Below are 20,411 nucleotides of genomic sequence, written 5' to 3'. Positions count from 1 at the left end.
TTTTCACATGAATTAATTTTTAGAAGATAATTTGGAGAAGCATGAGCTTGATTTTCAAATGCAAGGACAAGAATTATGGGGAGGGGCGCCCGCAATTGCTGAGGCTTGAGTAGGTAAACAAAGCGGCCAGGAAGCTGGAACTGGGTGGAAACCACCGCAGCTCAAGGAGGCCTGCCTGCCTCTGTAGACTCCACCTCTTGGGGCAGGGCATAGCCAAACAAAAGGCAGCAGAATCCTCTGCAGACTTAAATGTCCCTGTCTGACAGCTTAGAGAGTAGTGGTCCCCCCAGTATGGAGTTTGAGATCTGAGAACGGACAGACTGCCTCCTCAAGTGAGTCCCTGACCCCCGAGTAGCCTATCTGGGAGGCACCCTCCAGTAGAGGCAGACTGACACCTCACAGGGCCGGGTACCCCTCTGAGACGAAACCTCCAGAGGAACGATCAGACAGCAACATTTGCTGTTCAGCAATATTCGCTCTTCAGCAATATTCGCTGTTCTGCAGCCTCCGCTGCTGATACCCAGCCAAACAGGGTCTGGAGTGGACCTCCAGCAACCTCCAACAGACCTGCAGCTGAGGGTCCTGATTGTTAAAAGGAAAACTAACAAACAGAAAGGACATCCACACCAAAACCCCATCTGTACGTCACCATCATCAAAGACCAAAGGTAGATAAAACCACAAAGATGGGGAACAACCAGAACAGAAAAACTGAATATTCTAAAAATCACAGGGCCTCTCATCCTCCAAAGGAATGCAGCTCCTCACCAGCAACGGAACAAAGCTGGACGGAGAATGACTCTGACGAGTTGAGAGAAGAAGGCTACAGATGATCAAACTTCTCTAAGCTAAAGGAAGAAGTTCGAACCCATCACAAAGAAGTTAAAAACCTTGAAAAAAGATTAGACGAATGGCTAACTAGAATAACCAATGCAGAGAAGTCCTTAAAGGACCTGATGGAGCTGAAAACCATGGCACGAGAACTACGTGACAAATGCACAAGCTTCAGCAGCTGATTCGATCAACTGGAAGAAAGGGTATCAGTGATTGAAGATCAAATGAATGAAATGAAGCGACAAGAAAAGTTTAGAGAAAAAAGAATAAAAAGAAACGAACAAAGCCTCCAAGAAATATGGGACTGTGTGAAAAGGCCAAATCTACGTCTGATTGGTGTACCTGAAAGTGACGGGGAGAATGGAACCAAGTTGGAAAACACTGTGCAGGATATTATTCAGGAGAACTTCCCCAACCTAGCAAGGCAGGCCAACATTCAGATTCAGGAAATACAGAGAATGCCACAAAGATACTCCTCAAGAAGAGCAACTCCAAGACACATAATTGTTAGTTTCACCAAAGTTGAAATGAAGGAAATAATGTTAAGGGCAGCCAGAGAGAAAGGTCAGGTTACCCACAAAGGGAAGCCCATCAGACTAACAGCTGATCTCTCAGCAGAAACTCTACAAGCCAGAAAAGAGTGGGGGCCAATATTCAACATTCTTAAAGAAAGGAATTTTCAACCCAGAATTTCATATCCAGCCAAACTAAGCTTCATAAGTGAAGGAGAAATAAAATCCTTTACAGACAAGCAAATGCTGAGAGATTTTGTTACCACCAGGCCTGTCCTACAAGAGCTCCTGAAAGAAGCACTAAACATGGAAAGGAACAACCGGTACCAGCCACTGCAAAAACATGCCAAACTGTAAAGACCATCGAGGCTAGGAAGAAACTGCATCAATTAACAAGCAAAATAACCAGCTAACATCATAATGACAGGATCAAATTCACACATAACAATATTAACTTTAACTGTAAATGGACTAAATGTTCCAATTAAAAGACATAGACTGGCAAACTGGATAAAGAGTCAAGACCCATCAGTGTGCTGTATTCAGGAAATCCATCTCACGTGCAGAGACACACATAGGCTCAAAATAAAAGGATGGAGGAAGATCTACCAAGCAAATGGAAAACAAAAAAAGGCAGGGGTTGCAATCCTAGTCTCTGATAAAACAGACTTTAAACCAACAAAGATCAAAAGAGACAAAGAAGGCCATTACATAATGGTAAAGGGATCAATTCAACAAGAAGAGCTAACTATCCTAAATATATATGCACCCAATACAGGAGCACCCAGATTCATAAAGCAAGTCCTGAGTGACCTACAAAGAGACTTAGACTCCCACACAATAATAATGGGAGACTTTAACACCCCACTGTCAACATTAGACAGATCAACGAGACAGAAAGTTAACAAGGATACCCAGGAATTGAACTCAGCTCTGCACCAAGCGGACCTAACAGACATCTACAGAACTCTCCACCCCAAATCAACAGAATATACATTTTTTTCAGCACCACACCACACTTATTACAAAATAGACCACATAGTTGGAAGTAAAGCTCTCCTCAGCAAATGTAAAAGAACAGAAATTATAACAAGCTGTCTGTCAGACCACAGTGCAATCAAACTAGAACTCAGGATTAAGAAACTCACTCAAAACCGCTCAGCTACATGGAAACTGAACAACCTGCTCCTGAATGACTACTGGGTACATAACGAAATGAAGGCAGTAATAAAGATGTCCTTTGAAACCAACAAGAACAAAGACACAACATACCAGAAACTCTGGGACACATTCAAAGCAGTGTGTAGAGGGAAATTTATAGCACTAAATGCCCACAAGAGAAAGCAGGAGAGATCCAAAATTGACACCCTAACATCACAATTAAAAGAACTAGAAAAGCAAGAGCAAACACATTCAAAAGCTAGCAGAAGGCAAGAAATAACTAAAATCAGAGCAGAACTGAAGGAAATAGAGACACAAAAAACCCTTTCAAAAATTAATGAATCCAGGAGCTGGTTTTTTGAAAGGATCAACAAAATTGATAGACCGCTAGCAAGACTAATAAAGAAGAAAAGAGAGAAGAATCAAATAGACGCAATCAAAAATGATAAAGGGGATATCACCACCGATCCCACAGAAATACAAACTACCATCAGAGAATACTATAAACACCTCTACGCAAATAAACTAGAAAATCTAGAAGAAATGGATAAATTCCTCGACACATACACTCTCCCAAGACTAAACCAGGAAGAAGCTGAATCTCTGAATAGACCAATAACAGGCTCTGAAATTGTGGCAATAATCAATAGCTTACTAACCAAAAAGAGTCCAGGACCAGATGGATTCACAGCCGAATTCTACCAGAGGTACAAGGAGGAACTGGTACCATTCCTTCTGAAACTATTCCAATCAATAGAAAAAGAGGGAATCCTCCCTAACTCATTTTATGAGGCCAGCATCATCCTGATACCAAAGCTGGGCAGAGACACAACCAAAAAAGAGAATTTTAGAACAATATCCTTGATGAACATCGATGCAAAAATCCTGGCAAACCGAATCCAGCAGCACATCAGAAAGCTTATCCACCATGATCAAGTGGGCTTCATCCCTGGGATGCAAGGCTGGTTCAACATATGCAAATCCATAAACGTAATCCAGCATATAAACAGAACCAAAGACAAAAACCACATGATTATCTCAATAGATGTAGAAAAGGCCTTTGACAAAATTCAACAACGCTTCATGCTAAAACCTCTCAATAAATTAGGTATTGATGGGATGTATCTCAAAATAATAAGAGCTATCTATGACAAACCCACAGCCAATATCATACTGAATGGGCAAAAACTGGAAGCATTCCATTTGAAAACTGGCACAAGACAGGGATGCCCTCTCTCACCACTCCTATTCAACATAGTGTTGGAAATTCTGGCCAGGGCAATCAGGCAGGAGAAAGAAATAAAGGGTATTCAATTAGGAAAAGAGGAATTCAAATTGTCCCTGTTTGCAGACGACATGATTGTGTATCTAGAAAACCCCATTGTCTCAGCCCAAAATCTCCTTAAGCTGATAAGCAACTTCAGCAAAGTCTCAGGATACAAAATCAATGTACAAAAATCACAAGCAATCCTATACGCCAATAACAGACAAACAGAGAGCCAAATCATGAGTGGACTCCCATTCACAATTGCTTCAAAGAGAATAAAATACCTAGGAATCCAACTTACAAGGGACGTGAAGGACCTCTTCAAGGAGAACTACAAACCACTGCTCAAGGAAATAAAAGAGGATACAAACAAATGGAAGAACATTCCATGCTCATGGGTAGGAAGAATCAATATCGTGAAAATGGCCATCCTGCCCAAGGTAATTTATAGATTCAATGCCATCCCCATCAAGCTACCAATGACTTTCTTCACAGAATTGGAAAAAACTACTTTAAAGTTCATATGGAACCAAAAAAGAGCCCACATTGCCAAGTCAATCCTAAGCCAAAAGAACAAAGGTGGAGGTATCACGCTACCTGACTTCAAACTATACTACAAGGCTACAGTAACCAAAACAGCATGGTACTGGTACCAAAACAGAGATATAGACCAATGGAACAGAACAGAGCCCTCAGAAATAACGCTGCCTATCTACAACTATCTGATCTTTGACAAACCTCAGAAAAACAAGCAATGGGGAAAGGATTCTCTATTTAATAAATGGTGCTGGGAAAACTGGCTAGTCATATGTAGAAAGCTGAAACTGGATCCCTTCCTTACACCTTATACAAAAATTAATTCAAGATGGATTAATTCAAAAATTAATTCAAGATGGACTTAAGCATTAGACCGAAAACCATAAAAACCCTAGAAGAAAACCTAGGTATTACCATTCAGGATATAGGCATGGGCAAGGACTTCATGTCTAAAACACCAAAAGCAATGGCAACAAAAGCCAAAATTGACAAATGGGATCTAATTAAACTCAAGAGCTTCTGCACAGCAAAAGAAACTACCAACAGAGTGAACAGGCAACCTCCAAAATGGGAGAAAATTTTCGCAACCTACTCATCTGACAAAGGGCTAATATCCAGAATCTACAATGAACTCAAACAAATTTACAAGAAAAAAACAAACATCAAAAAGTGGGCAAAGGACATGAACAGACACTTCTCAAAAGAAGACATTTATGCAGCCAAAAAACACATGAAAAAATGCTCACCATCACTGGCCATCAGAGAAATGCAAATCAAAACCACAGTGAGATACCATCTCACACCAGTTAGAATGGCAATCAAAAAGTCAGGAAACAACAGGTGCTGGAGAGGATGTGAAGAAATAGGAACACTCCTACACTGTTGGTGGGACTGTAAACTAGTTCAACCATTGTGGCAGTCAGTGTGGCGATTCCTCAGGGATCTAGAACTAGAAATACCATTTGACCCAGCCATCCCATTACTGGGTATATACCCAAAGGACTATAAATCATGCTGCTATAAAGACACATGCACACATATGTTTATTGCAGCACAATTCACAATAGCGAAGACTTGGAACCAACTCAAATGTCCAACAATGATAGACTGGATTAAGAAAATGTGGCACATATCCACCATGGAATACTATGCAGCCATAAAAAATGATGAGTTCATGTCCTTTGTAGGGACATGGATGAAATTGGAAATCATCATTCTCAGTAAACTATTGCAAGAACAAAAAACCAAACACCGCATATTCTCACTCATAGGTGGAAACTGAACAATGAGAACACATGGACCCAGGAAGGGGAGCATCACACTCTGGGGACTGTTGTGGGGTGGGGGGAGTGGGGAGGGATAGCTTTAGGAGATTCACCTAATGCTAAATGACGAGATAATGGGTGCAGCACACCAACATGGCACATGTATACATATGTAACTAACCTGCACATTGTGCACATGTACCCTAAAACTTAAAGTATAATAATAATAAAATAAAATAAAATAAAACAAAAAAAAGAATTATGATTCTACAAATTATTCTCAAATTTTAGGATCTAGGGCTTAAAAGCATTATTGATTTATGATAGTTTAATCAATAGTGCAACAGATTATGTCACCTCAAAACACAGTTATATACTATTTTATATGTAGATTAAGTTAAAAATTTGAAACAATTTCAGGATACATTATTATTACAGTAAGTATTACAAATAATATCTTAGAAAATTACCTAGAATATCATGTACCCATACGTACTTTAGCATCCTCCTTCCCCTCCCCACACCCAAAACAGGGAGAATATATATAGAAAAACAGGAGGAAGGAACATGGTAGGGGAGTTTTCCATATCTGGGTTCTCCAAAGTTAGGTAATATTAAATCCCACAGAAAACTTTCAAAAGAGCTGTATGTTTGCAGAACAGAGAAACACTGATATTAGCAGCAAATATTAATTAAAAAGGGAAGATAACTAGATAAATGTCCCTGGAACAAGAGAACGTCCCAATGAAGCACTGAACCCACAAATCCTTGATCCTCCAATCCCTAATACTTCAGCCTTTGCCGTCAGCCTTGTCACACGTCCCACCGCTCCTTTCTGTCTGTGGTTTCCCTGCCCATCACCCTGACATATGGGGCCTCCTCCTTTCCCACCTGCTTGGGAACTAAAGAAACCACCCTTTCCCTGACTGTCTTCTAACCCAAGTCAGAAGGTGAAAGCAAATTGAAAAACTGAATAAATTTTCTCATGCAATTTTTCTAATGTGGTGATTAGATTTTACTGGATGCCTGGACACTTATAGTACATTTTGGATTAGATAATAATAGTTAAGATGAATTGCATACTTACTTTGTGCCAGGCACATTTCTAATCAGTTTACATGATTATCTCTAAACCTCACCACTGTCTGAAGGAGGTAGTATCATCTTCATATTAAACATGAAAAAACTGAAGCACGTTTATACTTGGTGTTTTTCTTCATTCAAAGAAAACTTCTTTCAGGTTACACAGGAGTATGTGCAGCCTAGCATTCCAAGACTTGCATTTTTCTTCTGTATCAGGAAGGGTAACATCCTTTTAGCTGCATAAACAAAAGAGTGTTGCTGCCCTGGAAGCCGAATAAAAGGTCAGACTGGCTCCACTGTGGCCTAGTGCTACTGGCTCACAAAAGTACTCACAATTGATTGAAAGGAAATTGTATCTTTTAAATTGCAAGCTGCTTATTAAAAAAAAAAAAAAAAAAAAAAAAGCCAAAAAACTCAGTTTGGCTGGGTGCAGTGGCTCACATCTGTAATCCAGCCCTTTAGCAGGCCAAGGCGAAAGGATCACTTGAGGCTAGGAGTTAGAGACCAGCCTAGGTAACACAGCAAGACCCCTGCCTCTAAAAAAATTTTTTATAAAAATTAGCCAGGCATATTGGCACATAGCTGAAGTTCAGCTATTTGGTAGGCTGAGGCAGGATTGCACGAGCCCATGAGTTCGAGGCTGCAGTGAGCTACTGCACTCCAGCCTAGGCAACAGAGTGAAACACTGTCTCTAAAAAAAAGTTAAAAAAAAAAAGTTAAAAGGGCTGTGTTTTAAACTTCTAAAAGCACTGTAGGGAGACTAAATTTATCTTCCTATTTCTCCAGTGTGGCCTCTATTTGGCTGTACTTTCTGCAATTGACTATTATGTTAATACAAGAGTAAATATTTGGCTTCTTTGCACATTCTTTTTCTAAATGCTTTTAATGGGTTTTTAAATTCCTTTTTTTTAATGCTGAGTATTCTACTGAATGGATGAACCACTGTTTATTCATTTATAAAACTGAAAGGCATTTTAATTGTTTTTGGCAATTATAAGTAAAACTGCTATGAACATTCATGTACAGATTTTGATGTGAATATAAGTTTTCATTTCCCTTGGGTAAGTACAAAGAGAGGAAACTGCTGAATCCTAAGGGTTGTATATTTAACTGTCTCTGCATCAGCCAGACTGTTTCCCATGATGGCTATGGCTATACCATCTGCAGCCCCTCTAGCAGTGTATGAGAGTTCTAGTTGTTCCATATCTTCATCAGCACTTGACATTGTGAGGTGTTTTGTTAAAGCCATTCTATTTTTTTATTTATTTTATTTTTATTTAAATTTTTTAAAATTTCAATAGGTTTTTAGGGAACAGGTAGTGTTTGGTCACAAGAATAAGTTCTTTAGTGGTAACTTCTGAGATTTTGGTGCACCCATCACCCGAGCTGTGTACGCTGTACCCAGTGTGCTGTCTTTTATCCCTCACCACCGACCCACACTTTCCCCCAAGTCCCCAATGTCCAGTGTATCATTCTTATGCCTTTGTGTCCTCATAGCTTAGCTCCCACAAATGAGTGAGAACATATGATGTTTGGTTTTCCATTCCTGAGTTACTTCACTTAGAATAATGTAGAATAATGGTCTCCAATTCCATCCAGGTTGCTGTGAATGCCATTATTTCATTCCCTTTTATGGCTGAGTAGTATTCGATCATATATATATACATATATACATATAGATATATATGTGTGTGTGTGTATATATATATATATACACACACACACACACATATATATCACATTTTCTTTAACCACCTGTTCATTGATGGGCATTTGGGCTGGTTGCATGTTTTTGCAATTGCAAATTTTGCTGCTATGAACATGTGTGTACAAATATCTTTTTCATATAGTGATTTCTTTTTCTCTGGGTAGATACCTAGTAGTGGGATTGCTGGATCAAATGGTAGAGTTACTTTTAGTTCTTTAAGGAATCTCCACACTGTTTTCCATAGTGGTTCCATAGTGGTGTTGATGGGAGTGTAAAAATATTCCCTTTTCCATGCTTCCATGCGAACATCTATTATTTTTTGATTTTTTGATTATGGCCATTCTTGAAGGAGTGAGGTGGTTTCGCGTTGTGGTTTTGATTTGCATTTCTCTGATAATTAATGACGTTGAGCATTTTTTCATATGCTTGTTGGCCATTTGTATATCTTCTTTTGAGAATTGTCTACTCATGTCTTTAGCCCACTTTTTGATGGGATTTTTTTTTTCTTGCTGATTTGTTTGAGTTCTTTGTAGATCCTGAATATTAGTTCTTTGTCAGATATATAGATTTTGAAGATGTTCTCTCACTCTGTGGATTGTCTGTTAACTCTACTGATTATTTCTTTTGCTGTGCTTAAAGCTTTTTAGTTTAATTAAGTTCCATCTATTTATCTTTGTTTTTGTTGCATTTGCTTCTGGGTTCTTGGTCATGAAGTCTTTGCCTAAGCCAATGTCTAAAAGGGTTTTTCCCATATTATTTTCTAGAATCTTTATAGATTCACGTCTTAGATTTAAGTCTTTGATCCATCTTGAGTTGATTTTTGTGGAAGGTAAGAGATGAGAATCCAGTTTCATTCTTCCATATGTGGCTTGCCAATCATGCCAGCACCATTTGTTGAATAGAGTATCCTTTCCCCACTTTATGTTTTTGTTTGCTTTGTTGAAGATCAATTGGCTGTAAGTATTTGGCTTTATTTCTAGGTTCTCTATTCTGTTCCATTGGTCTATGTGCCTGTTTTTATATCAGTACCATGCTGTTTTGGTGACTATGGCCTATGGTGTAGTTTGAAGTTGGATAATGTGATGCCTCCAGATTTATTCTTTTTGCTTAGTCTTGCTTTTGGCTATTTGGGCTCTTTTTTGGTTCCATATGAATTTCATGATCGTTTTTTCTAGTTCTGTGAACAATTATGGTGGTATTTTGATGGAAATTGCATTGAATTTGTAGATTGCTTTTGGCAGTATGGTCATTTTCACAATATTGATTCTACATATCCATGAGCATCGGTTGTGTTTCCATTTTTTTTGTGTCATCTGTGATTTCTTTCAGCACTGTTTTGTAGTTTTCCTTGTAAGAGGTCTTTCACATCCTTGGTTGGATATATTCCTAAATAGTTTATTTATTTATTTTTGCAGCTGTTGTGAAAGAGGTTGAGTTCTTGATTTGATTCTCCGCTTAGTTGGTGTTGGCATATAGCAGAGCCACTGATTTGTGTACATCAGTTTTGTTTTCTGAAACTTTGCTGAATTCATTTACCAGTTCTAGGAGCTTTTCAGATGAGTCTTTAGGGTTTTCTAAGTATAAGATCATATCATCAGCAAAGAGTGACAGTTTGACTTTCTCTTTACTGATTTGGATGTTCTTTATTTCTTTCTCTTCACTGATTGCTTTGGCAAGGAGTTCGAGTATTATGTTGAATAGAAGTGGTGAAAGTGGGCATCCTTGTCTTGCTTCAGTTCTCAGGGGGAATGCTTTCAACTTTTCCCTCATCAGTATAATGTTGGCTGTGGGTTTGTTGTAGATGGTTTTTATTACCTTAAGGTATTTCCTTTCTATGTCAATTTTCCTGAGGGCTTTAATCATAAAGCGATGCTGGATTTTGTCAAATGCTTTTTCTGCATCTATTGAGATAATCATGTAATTATTATTTTAATTCTGTTTATGTAGGGTGTCACATTTATTGACTTACATATGTTCAACTATCCCTGGATCCCTGGTATAAAACCCACTTGATCATGGTGAATTACTGTTTTGATATGCTGTTGGATTCAGTTTGCTAGTATTTTGTTGAGGACTTTTGCATCTATGTGCATCAGGGATATGCAGTTTTCTTCTGGTCTGCAGTTTCCTTTTTTTGTTATGTCCTACCCTGGTTTTGGTATTAGGGTGATACTGGCTTCATAGAATGATTTAGGGAGAATTCCCTCTTTCTCTGTCTTTAGGAATAGTATCAATAGGATTGGTACCAATTCTTCTTTGAATGTCTGATAGAATTCAGCTGTGAATCTGTCTGATCCTGGACTTTTTTTGGTTGGCAACTTTTTTATTACCATTTCAATCTTGCTGCTTGTTATTGGTCTGTTCAGAGATTCTATATCTTCCTGGTTTATTCTAGGAGGGTTACGTATTTCCAGGAATTTATCCATCTCCTCTAGATTTTCTGGTTTATGTGCTCAAAGGTGTTCATAGTATCTTTGAATAATCTTTTGTACTTCTCTGGTATCAGTGGTAATATCTCCCATTTCGTTTTCAACTAAGCTTATTTGGATCTTCTGTCTTGTTTTCTTGGTTAATCTTTGTCTAACCAGCTTTTTATTTCATTTATCTGTTGTGGTTTTTTTTGTTTGTTTGTTTCAATTCCATTTAGTTCTATTCTGATCTTCATTATTGCTTTCGTTCTGCTGGGTTTGGGTTTGGATTGTTTTTGCTTCTCCAGTTCTGTGAGGTGTGACTTTAGATTGTATATATTTATGCTCTTTCAGAATTTCCTTTTTTTTTTTTTTTTGAGACAGAGTCTTGCTTTGTCACCCACACTGGAGTGCAGTGGCGTGATCTCAGCTCAGGGCAACCTCTGCCTCTGGGGTTCAAGCAATTCTCCTGCCTCAGCCTCCCGAGTAGCTGGGACTACAGGCACAAACCGCCATGCCTGGCTAATTTTTTGAACTTTAGTAGAAATGTGGTTTTACTGTGTTGCCCAGGCTGGCTGCAAACTCCTGAGCTCAGGCTATCTGCCTGCCTCAGCCTCCCAAAGTGCTGGGATTACAGGCATGAGCCAGCAAGTCCAGCCTCAGACTTTTTGATGTAGTACAGATTTAATGCTATGAACTTTTCTCTTGGCACTGCTTTTGCTGTATCCCAGAGTTTTTGGTAGGTTGTACCACTATTATTGTTCAGTTCAAAGAATTTTTTAATTTCCATCTTGATTTCATTGTTGACCAATGATCATTTAGGAGCAGGTTATTTAATTTCCATGTATTTGCATGATTTTGAGGGTTCCTTTTGGAGTTGATTTCCAATTTTATTCCACTGTGGTCTTGATATGGCTTTGATGACTGGAGGAACACCAGGGTTTTTGGTTTTGTGCTGACAGGACACAGACACATGTGGAGGGGTTTTAAGGGGCGAAAAGTTTAATGGGCAAGAAAGAAGAGAACAGCTTCCCTGTACAGAGACGAGGGAGGGGGGCTTGGAACAAAAAGAAACCCCGTGTGTGGCAGAAAGGTAGTTTATTATATCGGGAGGCTGGAGGAGGTGGTTTCTGGTTTGCATAGGGCCCAGGGGATTGGTTTGACCAGGTGTGTTATTTCTGTAGCCTGCAAAAAACCTGGCCCCTTTACCTTAAGTTTATGTGAGTTCTTATGTGTTAGGTGAGTCTTCTGAAGACAGCAGAAACTTGGTTGGTAAATTCTTATCCATTCTGTCATTCTGTATCATTTAAGTGGAGTATTTAGGCCATTTATATTCAATGCTAGTATTGAGATGTGAGGTACTATTCTATTCATTGTGCTATTTGTTGTCTGAATACCTTGATTCTTTTTCATTGTGTTATTGTTATATAGGTGCTGTGAGATTTATGTTTTAAGGAGATTCTATTTTGTTGTATTTGGAGGATTTGTTTCAAGATTTAGAGCTCCTTTTACCAGTTCTTGTAGTGCTGGCTTGGTAGTGGTGAACTTTCTCAGTATTTGTTTGTCTAGAAAAGACATTCTTCCCTTCATTTATGAAGCTTAGTTTCTCTGGATACAAAATTCTGGGCTGATAACTGTTTTGTTTAAGGAAGTTGAAAATTGGACCTCAATCCCTTCGAGTTTGTAGGGTTTCTGCTGAGAAATCTGCTGTTAATCTGATAGGTTTTCTTTTATAGGTTACCTGATGCTTTTGCCTCACAGCTCTTAAGATTCTTTCCTTTGTCTTGACTTTAGATAACCTGATGACTATATGCCTAGGCAATGATCTTTTGCGATGAATTTCCCAGGTGTTCTTTGAGCTTGTTGTATTTGGATGTATTTGCTAGATCTCTAGCAAGGCTGGGGAAGTTTTCCTCAATTATTCCCTCAAATATGTTTTCCAAACTTTTAGATTTCTCTTCTTCCTCAGGAGCACCAATTATTCTTAGGTTTGGATATTTAACATAGTCCCAAATTTCTTGGAGGCTTTATTCACTTTTCAAAATTCATTTTTCTGGCTGGGCACAGTGGCTCACACCTGTAATCCCAGCACTTTGGGAGGCCGAGGCGGGTGGACCACGAGGTCAGGAGATCGAGACCATCCTGGCTAACACGGTGAAACCCCGTCTCTACTAAAAATACAAAAAAAATTAGCCGGGCATGGTGGCAGGCGCCTGTAATCCCAGCTACTCAGGAGGCTGAGACAGGAGAATGGCATGAACCCGGGAGGCGGAGCTTGCAGTGAGCCGAGATCGCACCACTGTACTTCAGCCTGGGTGAGAGAGTGGGACTCCGTCTCAAAAAAAAAAAAAAAAAAAAAAAAAAAAAAAAATCATTTTTCTTTGTCTTTGATTGATTAATTAAAAAGCCTTGTTTTGAAGCTCTGAAGTTCTTTCTTCTGCTTGTTCAATTCTATTGCTGAGACTTTCAAGTGAATTTTGCATTTCTCTAATTGTGTCCTTGATTTCCAGAAGTTGTGATTGTTTTTTATTTATGCTATTTAATATTTCACTGAAGAATTTTCCTTTCATATCCTGTATCATGTTTTTAATTTCTTTAAGTTGGACTTCACCTATCTCTGGTGCCTCCTTGACTAGCTTAAAATTCGACCTTCTGAATTCTTTTTCTGGCAATTCAGAGATTTCATCTTGGTTTGGGTTCATTGCTGGTGTGCTGGTATGATCTTTTGGAGGTGTTAAAAAATCTTGTTTTGTCATATTACTAGAATTATTTTTCTGGTTCCTTCTCATTTGGGTAGACTATGTCAGAGGGAAGATCAGGGATTTAGGGGCTGCTATTCAGATTTTTTTGTCCCACAGGGTGCTCCCTTGATATGGTGTTCTCTCCATTTCACTAGGAATGGGGTTTTTTAATATCCAAATTGTAGTTATTGGTTTTGTTCTTCTGTTTCCAGCCACCCGGCAGAGCTACCAGGCTCTGGGTTAGTACTGGGGAGTGTCTGCAAAGAGTTCTGTAATGTGATCCGTCTTCAGGTCTTGCAGCTGTGTATACCTGCACTGGTGGAGGTAGCAGGGGAGTAAAGTGGGCTTAGTGAAGGTCTTTGGTTGTGTTTTTGTTTAGTGCACTGGTTTTGTGTTGGTTGGCCTCCAGCCAGGAGGTGGTGCTTTCAATAGCGTATCAGCTGCAGTCCTATAGAGAGCATGCAAACTTGCCCAAGGGACACCTGGATAGGTATTCAGGTTTCTCAGGTGGTGAGCAGGGCCATAGAGCTTCCAAGAGTTTTTGTCTTCCAAGACCTTCATCTTTGGCTACCAGAGTGGGCAGAGAAAGACCACCAGGTGGGGGCAGGGATAGGTGTGTCTGAGCTCAGCTTCTCCTTGGGTGGGGCTCGCTGTGGCTGCTGTGGGGGATGACGGTGTAGTTCCCAGTCCAGTGGAGTTATATTCCCAGGGAGATTATGTCTGCCTCTCCTGAGTCACACAGGTCACCAGCAAAGTGGGGGTAAGCTGGCATGCACAGGCCTCACCCAGCTCCCACACAGCCTGCAGTCCTAAAGGCCAGTCTCACTCCCACCGTGCCCCACCAACAGCACCCAGTCTATTTCCAGGCAGCTGGTAACCAGGGCTGACAGCTTGCCCCAGACTACGAGCCTCCCCATTGAGAAAGCAAGCAGACTCACAGTTTTTTGGCATCTCAGGGGACCTGAAGAGGTGATCCAGTTCCTTCAAAATGTCTCAGATTTCCTGGTATGTTCCTGTGGTAGGTAGTTCTTGGAGTAAAAGTTCATGATGTGAGTCTTTACGCGCTGCTCTGTCTGTCTTGAGTAGGAGCTGCAAGTTAGTCTTGCCTCCTATCCACCATCTTAATCCTGTTAAAGCCATTCTAAATAGTAGTAGTATCTCATTGTGATTTTAGAGTAGATTTTCCTAATGACTAAGAACATTGACCATCTTTTCATGTACTTATTTGCCATCCATATATTTTCTCTGGTGAAACATCCAATTTTTTGTTCATTTTTTCACTGCTTATTTGCTTTCTTATTGTTGAGTTTTGAGAGCTCTTTATATATTCTGGATATAAGCCCTTTATCATAATAGATGTTTTGGAAGTATTTCCTTCAACCCTGTGGCTTACCCTTTTATTTTAAGTGTCTTTTGAAGAGCAGAAGCTCTAAATTGATCATTTAAAACAAATTTATAAAATGTGCCTTTTTGTATCTAAAATTTTTTTTTCCTAATTCAAAGTCACAAATTTTTTCTCCTATAATTTCCTTAGGAACTTTATAGTTTTCAGTTTTACATACAGGTAGGTCTGTGATCCATTTCGACTTAATTTTTCTATATAGTGTGATGTATGGTATGGTTGGTATATGGATGTCAAATTATTACAGTACACTTTTCTATTAGTGGTAAGTGTCCAAGAAACAGGAGATACAACTCTGAATTGTGTTTAAAATCTAGTTGCAAACACCAAGAATGGGGAAACGTTAAATGCATATTGCTGAATGAAAGAAGGCAATCTGAAAAGGCTACATACTGTGTGATTCCAATTATATAACACTCTGGAAAAGGCAAAAGTGGAGATAATGAAAAGATCAGTAATTGCTAGGGATTCAGGGGAGAGGGAGGGATGAATAGGTACAACACAGACAATTTTTAGGGCAGTGAATCTACTCTATGTGATACTGTAATGATTGATACAGATCATCATACAGTTGTCAAAATCCATAAAATGTATAACAGTAGGAAACCCTAATGTAAACTATGGATTTTGGTTAATAATAGTATATCATCCTTGGCTCAGTTGTAACAAATGTACCACACTAGTGCAAGATGAAGCTTTTATAGCTCTTTACTTTCTGCTTAATTTTTCTGCAAAACTAAAACTGCTCAAAAAATAAAGCCTATCAATTTGTTTTAAAAATATAGTTGCTAACACCAAGAATACACAAAAAGGACCTGAAATAATTTGAAGCACACAAAATTAATCCTAGTTCAATATAAATGAAGTCCCCCTAGAATGTCTTCTCCAGAATGAAATCATTCTACTCATGACTGAATTTTATATCCAATACCTTTTTACACAAGTGAGGTATTGACACATTTATATATAAATGTTTTCATGATGTAATACTTTTGATTAAGAAAATGGACTTTAGAAGAATCATAATTTATTCCTTTAAAATCAACAAGTATTTATTGAATTGTTACTATATGCAAAACACTGAGTAGGTGCTCAAGTGCATCAAAGATGACTAGGACTGCTTTTTCTCAAGAGGCTTAAAATATAATCAAAATAGTGACGGTTTTTTGTTGTTCTTGTGGTTTGTTTGTTTTGCCTGGAGAGATTTTATAACCATTATGTGGGGTTTTTTGCTTTTTTTTTTTCCAGAAGGAGTCTCACTCTGTTGCCCAGGCTGGAGTGCAGTGGCACTATCTCGGCTCACTGAAAGCTCTGCCTCCCAGGTTCATGCCATTCTTCTACCTCAGCCTCCCGAGTAGCTGGGACTACAGGCGCCAGCCACCACACCCGGCTAATTTTTTGTATTTTTTAATTACAAAATATTTTTTGTAATTAAAATATTATTACAAAATTTCACCGTGTTAGCCAGGATGGTCTCGATCTCCTGACCTCGTGATCCACCTGACTTGGCCTCCCAAAGTGTTGGGATTACAGGCATGAGCCACTGCGCCCAGCTTTTCCTTGTTTTTTGTTTGTTTGTTTTGCCTGGGGGAGATTTTATAACCAGCGGACACTTCACAATGTTTGAAAATATGTTTTATTGTCAAGGCTGTGAAACTGCTATTGGCATCTAGAGGCCAGGAATGCTGTTAAACATACAGCAGTGCACAGGAAAGGCCCCCACAACAATTATCCAAGCCAAAATGTCAACAGTGCCAAGGTTGAAAAAGCCCCTCATTAGAGGGAAAACACACAATTACCTAGATTATATGTCAGGTCTTGAATTATAGTTATGTGGTAAAAGAATTATGTGCAAAGTACTATAGAATTTCACAGAGAGACTGGTAACATTGAGTTAGAAGGGAAAAAATAAAAGGTTTTAAAGAGAATATTAAATCTGCTGTCATATATGTTGACAATGGTTTTCTACAGACTGTTTTGGTATGTTTACTTTGGTTATGATGTCTTCTGGAACACAGAAGTACACTTGGGAGGGTGGGGTGGGTGATTCAAATTTAGCAACTTTTTCTGTATGTTCACTGTTTTCTTTTCTTTTCTTTTTTTCTTTTTTTTTTTTTTTTTTTTTTTGGTAATACAAGAAAAGCTTTTCTCCAAACTAAGATAATATTTTGTGACCCTGGTAAGATGGTGATTAAATCATTTTCTTACTACAACTACTTAAGCTTACTAGATTTTTAAAAACAAGTATGTATATTAAAATCAAAGCAGGAAATTTTTAATAGTTAAAAAAGAAACAATGCTCTTCACTCTAATAACTGCAAACACTGTACTGTAATTCTGTAGAAGCCACTGAGTTGGCTTGTAGTGCAGGAGATACACCCTCACAATTGATTGTACACTAAAATGCAGTGAGTTGCTCTCTTCAGAAAGAAAGACCAGTTAAAATCACACTAGAATGTGAGGTCAAAGACATGAATACCAATTCTCTAAGAACTCCAAAATGATTTCATAATCCTCTATTTTACAGATCTAAGCAAACAATATGGAAAAAAATTACAATCAAACATTTCCAGACAATGAAGTAGTAGACGAGAGGCAATAATAATAGTCTGCACATACGAAAAATATGACCCACAATTACCACTAGCAACAATAGTACCATATCAAAGGGAGAAAATACACAATCTTTCTGAAAATATAAATATAGATATCTAAAGCATATAAACAAATTCTCCCCATGAAATTTGTTTTGTGGCTTGAATTTTACCTGAAAATTCCCCTAAAATGTTATTAGTTATCTGAGCAATTCAACTAAGATAGTAATTTCCTACATAGGATCTATAATTCTATATTCTGTAATATTCTTATATTCTCATTTATATTAGCTAAGTATTTTATAGAAATAATAAAGTACAATTTTAGGTGGTATATGACTTCATTTGATATGGTTTGGCTGTTTCCCCATCCAAATCTCATCTTCAATTCCCATGTGTTATGGGAGAGACCTGGTGGGAGGTAATTGAATCATGAGGGCAGGTCTTTCCTGTGCTGTTCTCCTGATAATGAATAAGTCTCATGATATTTGATGGTTATAAAAAGGGGAGTTTCCCTGCACAAGCGCTCCTCTCTTTGCCTACTGCCATCCACATAAGATGTGACTTGCTCCTCCTTGCCTTCTGCCATGATTGTGAGGCTTCCTCAGCCACGTGTAAGTACAATTAAACCTCATTCTTTTATAAATTGCCCAGTCTTGGGTATGTCTTTATCAGCAGTGTGAAAACGGATTAATACATCATTCCTATTCCAAATAAACAGCCACTTAATTTTTCAAGACAAACGTCACTTAAATAAAAACAAAATCATTCTCTAAGTTTAACATATGAAAGGAATAGAATAAATTATTAAAACAAGATATTCAAATTTTACTTATAAATTACACAGTATATTTGAAAATATAAAAAGCCTTATTTCCTTTATGTCTTCTACTATATCATTTGCTATACAGGTTATAAAAAAAATTCACATTAGAAGCCAGAGATTTGGGAGTAAATAACAAAAAAACTATATACAATTGCAAAGAGATAGCAAAATTGATAACAGAAACAGAACCTCCCCACTTCTGTCTCCCCAAAATACTGAGACTCTTCTATGTGATACTTTTGGATATTTCTATCTGGAAGTGGAAGTGAGATAGTGGACAAAGAGAAAGGAGAAATGCCTTTCTCTTTTGTGCATCTATTTTGTAAAGAACACATACCTAAGGTTTGTTAACGTCTAGTATTCATGGCTCAGTAAGTTAGTTAATATAAATCTAGACTCTTGCTCTTCAAAGTCACAAAATTCTCATTTTATATAATATGAAATACACAAGTTTTATTCATTCATTCATTTTATTTAAGTTACACTGAGAAAAAATACACCCCACTTATTTTAATTTTTAAGAGATTAGGGACAGAAAATCACAAATGACAAAATTTTTAAAATCAAATATTTTCTCAGTCATTTTGCTTTGAATGTATATCAGTTTATCTGCTTGACTATGGCTGTATCTGCTGTTAGGGAAACCACTAGGTGAGGCTCACATGAACCTAGCCAGGAGAAACTGAAGTTCTTAATAATCCCCTCCCCTTGAACCCCGCCCAACCCCTCCTGTACCTGTTTCATACAAGGAATTTATTTCTGTGTTACCAAAGTAGGATCAGTGGTTTAGTTTTCAGAAGAGAAAAAGTTTTCTGAATGAAACATCAAGAGTTTGATTAAAATGGAAAAGAAATTGGAGGAGGAAGTGAACAGACAAACATGGTAATTATTAAACAGACTGTTGATAACTAAATATCAATACACCACAAATTACTTGTGCCTGCAAATCTTCCTAAAGAACCTCCAGATATGAACATACCATCAACTCTCTAATTCTTCGTTTAGAATTAGTGAAATTTCAAATATGGTCTTTTGTGAAATATGCTTTTCTTCAACAAGCATAAAATGTCCTTCTTACATAAAGAAAAGTAACAAGATAATATTCAAACTGAAATATGAGTTTTTAAAAATAAATATGAAGAATTAAAATATCTTAAATGAAAAGCAAATACTGTATAATTAGGCAACAGATAATAAAAAATAAAAATGATCTTGTTTCCCTTTAAAAATAACTGCATCCAGGTGAATGAATTATGTCGTATTTAGCCTGTGCAATTTTTAAATCACCAAGATAGACTAAAAAGGAGATTTTATAATAGTAGACTGAAAAATAATTATGTATAGCTTTGCAACACAATGCTAAAGTAGACCTTAGTGTTCTTTAATCAAACAAAATTGAAGTACAATTTTCCTAAACCAGAGCTACACTAATTAAATAACAGAGCAGCACTGAAAATGAATTCTCTACCCTAGCTGTAGTCGAACATTACAAAACGAAACTAAACCAAAAGGTATAATATTATATAAACAGTTCACTGCAGCTAACTTCCAAAGACAGCCTTTGTTAAGTTCTCTGAATGTATTCTGTCTTTAGGAGGGGACATGAGATTTTTACTCAAATTTCTGAAAAATGATTGCTAATTTCTATAGTTGGCATTATTGGCTTTGTTGTTTTTCAATTGTTTTTTGTTTATTCTAAGAATGTTTTAAGGCCATTAGCTTAGTCTGACTATATTCTGTGTGAGGCTACAAAAGCAGAAACTGTGATTTTCTAATATTCATTCCTGTTTTCACTTTGCTCATTATAAAAGTGCTATCAATATTCATGCTTGAGTCTTTTGGAAACACTAATCTTTAGCAAATGCCTACAAGTGAAACTTCCGGATCATGTGGTAGGCGTATATGTCACATTATAAGACACTGCTGTATGTTTCCAAAGTAACTGAACTGTTTTAGACTGCCATAAGCAGTGTATAAGAGTTCAGTTGGCTCCGCCACCTCACCAATACTCAATACTATCAGTGTTTTAATTTTAGCCATTTTAGCAAATGTCTAATTGCATTTCATTGTGGTT

General features: G+C 37.8%; 1 protein-coding gene and 1 long non-coding RNA gene across 14 annotated transcripts in view; one reads left to right on the top strand and one right to left on the bottom strand.

Moving 5' to 3' along the window:
• Window positions 1–20,411, top strand: part of LOC134762033 (uncharacterized) — a 120,682-nt gene that overhangs the window by 4,846 nt on the left and 95,425 nt on the right. The window lies entirely within an intron of this gene.
• Window positions 1–20,411, bottom strand: part of MYO3A (myosin IIIA) — a 271,375-nt gene that overhangs the window by 208,042 nt on the left and 42,922 nt on the right. The window lies entirely within an intron of this gene.

The sequence above is a fragment of the Pongo abelii genome, chromosome 8, assembly GCF_028885655.2.
Source record: "Pongo abelii isolate AG06213 chromosome 8, NHGRI_mPonAbe1-v2.0_pri, whole genome shotgun sequence".
NCBI lineage: Eukaryota > Metazoa > Chordata > Mammalia > Primates > Hominidae > Pongo > Pongo abelii.
This window is presented reverse-complemented; position numbering and strand designations above follow the sequence as displayed.